We start from the raw sequence: 5,977 nt of genomic DNA on the forward strand, positions 1-5,977 counted from the left end.
CCCCGCCGCTTAGCCACTGTAGTGACGTCCCTCAGTGGAGCTGACTTCTAAAAGTCCCAATTTTGTGCTCTGCGGCTCTATCACTTGCCAGAAGTGGCCGACGGAGGCCCTCTCCCCTGCCATCTATCTTCCCGAATATCCCCTCGGATTCACTTCTTTGCACGTCCTACCTTCCAGAACGTGGTCGCTTTTCTGTTCAGAGATTTGTTGCTATTCTTTTCTTCGATCTCCTGTTGAGTTCGTAGGTGTTCAGAATGGTTTGATCCCTATCCAGCTGAATTCCTGAGACCAGATGAAATCCAGGTCTCCTACTCCTCCGCCATCTTGCCCCACAGGACTCCTGTTTATATTCTTTAATCGCGGACATTGTCTATTACTTAAAAAAATTCCCCGTCCAACAGGCAGAGTTCTATTTCCCTCAGGGTTCTAACTTTCATGTCTATATTAATAAATAGCATCCCTCATCGTCACTTCTGTTTTCTATACTCATTTCTATGTTCATATTTCAAATGTCTTCGAGGTATTTAAGTTTGAAAACCCCACCCAAATCTCAAACTCAGCCTCCCTTCATTGAGCTTGTTACCATCCAAACCAACTCTACTTCCCACTGTTCTGCCTTTACCAGAGAAACCTAAATTATTAGGGTTCTGCTCCTCCAGCCCCTCTGACTCTTATTTCCTATATCAAACAATCTTCTAACTCCAGAACTCCTGTACCCAATTTTCATTTCAATAAATATCACGCAATTCAATAAAACTTGCCAAATTTAAAGAAAAGAAAAATAACCAGTGATTAATTAGCTAAGACAAAAGCAATTTCTGATTTAAGTGCTAAAAGCATTATGCTGCATATTCTTAAATATAGAACTAAGGGGTTTTCTTCATTGCTTAAAGTTTCATTTAAAAACAGAAATTATACACATCAGATGAACTCAAACATTTTTTAAAAATTTCATTTGAATCACTATCCCTTTTCTGAATTAATTTCTACATCCAGTGTGGGGCTCGAATTTACAACCCCAAGATCAAGAGTTGCACAGTCTACCAAGTGAGCCAGCCAGGTGCCCCACCCTTTACTAAATTAAAAAAAAAAATCAACATGTGAATTTAAAACCTTAGGTTTTCTTTATCCTTTTAGATATATAATCATTTCTAATCCCTCCTGATCCTCATTATATAAATCCTACCTCTGAGAGCACTGGACATTTTAAGGGACAACATGTCTTTTCTATCATTTGTATGGAATGATGGAATATTATTCAGAAACCCAACATAACTACAGATAAGGGAGTGTTATATGTAAAAATTTGTGTAGTGAACTAACATCAACTCCAAATTAAACCAGCTAGATTCCAGAAAAGTAGAATGTTACAGATGGTAGTAACATAAGGTTTATAAAAACACAAAATGCAGTATTTCTAACAAACATGCTTGTTTCCAATTTTTTTAAATAAATAAGTTTTGTATAGTTTAATGTTTCCCCACCAAAGTTTCTTTCAGCATACAAACAGCTTTTCCTCTTCAGGCATCTCCCAAACCTAGAATTAAGTATTTGAAATGTACATTGTAGGATCACCAAGATTTCTGTTACTGTTACAGCTTCTAGAATGACTCTGATGTATAACCTTTTCTGAGGACTTTTTCAAAGTTCTTATTAGTCCTTTACCAGTTCTGTTTGTTCTTTTAACAGCTCATTTGGTGGGAGAGAAGGATGTTGTTCAATAGTATCACAGCTGGCTTTCTTTAGTTAGTAAATACCTGCATATTACACTGGATTACACTTTTATTGCAAATACAACAAATAGCCTTGAGCCACTCTGCTGTTTCAAGGATTTTAAAAATTCTCCCTCATCAAGTATTGACTTTTTGCAACTTTTGTCACCATGTGCAAATTGTATTTCAATGGCATGCTGGTCTCCAGGAGAGGTTTGTTTATACAGTCATTCTCCAGGGAGAATGGATGCACAATGCTTTTTGTTCAAGAGTAGCTGATGCTTTGTAGAGTTTTACGGAGACTTGCAAGTCAATGGCTGGCTCTAGGGGCTCACAAAAATCATGCAGTGCTTCTTGAGAAGAAGCACTGATATTATATCAAATTCAATGGGGGACTGAATGCATGCAGCTGAAGAAAAGTCACCTAGACTACAGTTGGGTGGTAGTCCCTGAGAAACAATTAAGGAGATCCTCCTTTTCAAGACCTTGTCTGTCTTATGCAGGCCTTAGAATTATCATAGCATAGGTAAATACTAAAGCATATCTTTTAAGACTTTCAATGGTTCTTTAGACTTTGCCAAGAAGCAAAGATTTCCTAGAATGTGTATTTTCTATTGCCATGGTAGTCCCTGTTCTTTTTGCCTAATACAAGAAATGAAACAAAACAGACACACCACACTGAAGCCACTTGGTAATGAGATAAAACACGTAGTGATGGTTTTGAGACCTGACAAGTTTTGAACTCAAGATACTTTAATAATATAAAAATATTTTTTAAATAAAGTTTGCAGAACTAGACCACTCCATGTCAAAAATAAAAAACCTGGAATATTAAAAACATCCTTATAGAAGTGCATATAAATTGGGTAAGCATTTTTATCCCAAGCCCCCGTCTGTTTTTATTTTTGAAAGATTTTTGAAAACCAAAACAAAAAACAATAAATTTACCACGTTAAAGCTTTTATCATATCAGTTCAGAGTAACAGAGCTTTTTGAGTATCTACTCTATGCCACGAACACTGCGAGGCATGGAGGATACACGAATAGGACATTTCCTGCTCTTGAGGAACTTAGAGTCTACACACAGAGAGAAAGAGATGTGAATACTTAAATTCCAGTACAATATGGTGAATATAGAAGGAAGCTCATGATACACATGATCAAACCTGTGTGTTAGGAAAGGCTTCTTTGAGAATATAATTTCTGGATGACAATTTCATATGACTTGACAACTAGACTATTTTGGTTTAGCAAGGAGGGTGGATTTTAAGAAAGCAAAAATAAGATTAGAAGCAGGCAGACTATATAGAAGGCCCTTGTGGTAAGATGTGAGTTAGAGACTGGGTCAGTGGGAAGTGAGATCATGTGTAGATGATTGCAGCGTAAATTCATCTCCCCATCATGTTTCCACACATTTACATCTCTCCTTATCTCCTTGCTCACTCATACAAACTTTGCTAAATATGTGCAGGAATTTAAATGAACTCCATCTTTATTTAAATGATCTCTCACCCGGACTTTATTTTTTGAGTGGCTTTTTTTTTTTCTTCTGGGTTTACTCAGAGTGGGTTGAGCCTCTCACATCTAGCGATTGCCAGCTCAGCAGTTGTTTTCTAAGGTAAAGACTCTGATAGTGTCAATGTACTTTGTTGTTTTGGGAGTAAGGCAGAAAGAAAGAAACCCAAACTGTCTATTTCACTGTAGGTATCTTAAGAATGGCTTATCATTTGAAATTGCTTCCTATATATCAATTAGCACACAAAAGAGTCTGAAATAACTGAGATATTTACACTTAAAAATTTACTATAACACTCTGCCATGTTTTTAATAAAAGCATGCACATTTAGGAAAATTTAAATCTAACCAGGGCTTTACAATGATAACTATTTCATCGCTTTTATTAAAGACCACCAGGAGAACTAGTAATTGAAATGTTATTTGTAACAGACTCTGTTTTGGATGTAAATCTCATAAACTTTGTACTATTAGCATTGACCATTAATTTGCACCGCGTCAATTGAATTTCTAGCAGCTTGGCAATAGAATTAAACTACCCCTAGGCAGGACTTATAAATAGACAATTATGTACCCTCCATGTACTTAATTGATGTTCTGTATGTGATAACAAAATATTATATTATCAACACAGAACTAACATTCCTTCTAAATGATTGCTTCTGATTAATGTAAGCTTGCTTTATTTTTATCTTCCCAATTTCTTATAATCTGTAACATAACTGGGCACTATCAATATAAGATAATTTCCAAGGTAAGTATGAGAAAGTAGAGCATCTGGAAATTTAAAATGAATAGATACCATTATCCACCCTAATATGCCCTAGGCACTTCCAGAGGAAATGGAATGGAGGAAGATAAGAAACTTTCACCCTCTTCACAACTTTGTGCAATGCAAGTCCACTTCATTAGCACTTAATTTCATTCAAAAAGGTGAGAAGAATTTTATTTCCAGGCAGTAGTCAAAACTATGAATGATAATGGAAGTTCTAAGTAAATGTCTATAGGCTCCAACAACTCCTATACCTACTGTTTTAGGTCAAGATACTGTTCCTAAGGGCATGGATCTTACATTCTAATAAGACTGACAACAAACAAATAAATAATTACCTATTAGTGAGTGTGATAAATTATGTATAGAAAACAAATCAAGAGAAAGGTAATGAGTGCCTGAGGATGATATGGTCAGAGATGACTTCTTTATATAGGTAACATTTGAGTTCAGTGATTGATGAGAATGCATAAGCCATGCAAAGGTCTGAGGGAAAAGGGTTTCATGGTAGAATATAACAAGTGCCAAGGCCCAGGGTTGAGGATGGACTTGGAATCCTTAAGGATACAAGAGAAAGGCAGTACATTTGAAGTTTTGTAAGCATAAGGGAGAATGGATGGAGATGATGTCCAAGACTATGGAAAGCTCAAATTGAGTAGGGCTGTTAGATTTCAATATGAGTCTAAATGTGAGTTCCCAAATGTAATCTAACAGCAAATTTTGTTTCTTCCATCTTCAAAATATATCCAGGAACACTACCAAACTCATTTTATAAGGTCAACATTGTCCTGAGAACAAGGCCAGAAAAGGACACTATTAGAATAGAAAACTACAGGCTAGTATCTCTGATGAATATAGGTGTAAAAATTCTCAATAAAATACCAGCAAAGAAATCGGCAGCACATTAACATCATTCACCATGATCAAGTGGGATTTGTCCCTGGCATGCAAAGGTGACTCAACATAAGCAAAGTAGCTAATGCAATGCATCACTTCAGAAGAATGAAATGTAAGTATCCTATGATCATCTCAATAGACACAGAAAAAGCATTTGACAACATTCGACATTCATTCATGATAAAAACTCTTAACAAATTAGGTATAGAATGAACATATTTCAACATAATACAAGCCATAAATGACAAACTCAAGGCTAACATCATACTCAATGGTGAAAGGTTGAAATCTTTTCTTTTAAGATCAGGAAAAAGAAAAGGATGCTCACTCTCACCACACCTATTTAACACAGTTCTAGAAGTCCTAGCTAGAGCAATCAGGAGAGAAAAACAAATTAAGGGTGTTAGAATTGAAAAGGAAGAAGTAAAATTGTTTCTATTTGCAGATGACATTATTTTATACATAGAAAATATTAAAGATTCAACCAAAAACAAAAAACAAAGCAAAACCCTGTTAGGTCTAATCAATGAATTCAGTAAAGATATAGGATATAAAATTAACATACAAAAATCAGTAGCATTTCTATACACTAAAAACAAATTTTCTGAAAAAGAAATAAATTAATCCCATTTATAACAACATCAAAAATAATTTAAAAACCTTAAGAAAAAATTTAAGAGGTGAAACATCTCTACAGTGAAAACCACAAGACATTGATGAAAGAAACTGAAGAAGATACAAATTAATGGAAAGGTATCCTATGTTTGTAAGTTGGAAGAATTAATATTGTTAAAATGTCAATACTATCAAAAATCAACTATAGATTCAATTCAACCTCTACTGAGAAGAAAAATCTAAAATTTTTAGAAAAAAAATCTAAAATTTATATGGAACTACAGACCTCAAAGAAATCCTGAGAAAGAACATAGCAGGAGGCATAACACTTCCTGATTTCAAGCTATATATTGAAACATAGGATATATTTCAATAAAGTTAAAAGACAAAACACAGAGTAAGAAAAAAATGTTTGCAAAGCATATATCTGATAAGGGGTTAATATCAAAAATATATAAAGAACTCA

This window comes from Callorhinus ursinus, unplaced genomic scaffold (genome assembly GCF_003265705.2).
Source record: "Callorhinus ursinus isolate GAN/ISIS: 27379988/994484 unplaced genomic scaffold, GSC_fseal_2.0 scaffold9, whole genome shotgun sequence".
Lineage (NCBI taxonomy): Eukaryota > Metazoa > Chordata > Mammalia > Carnivora > Otariidae > Callorhinus > Callorhinus ursinus.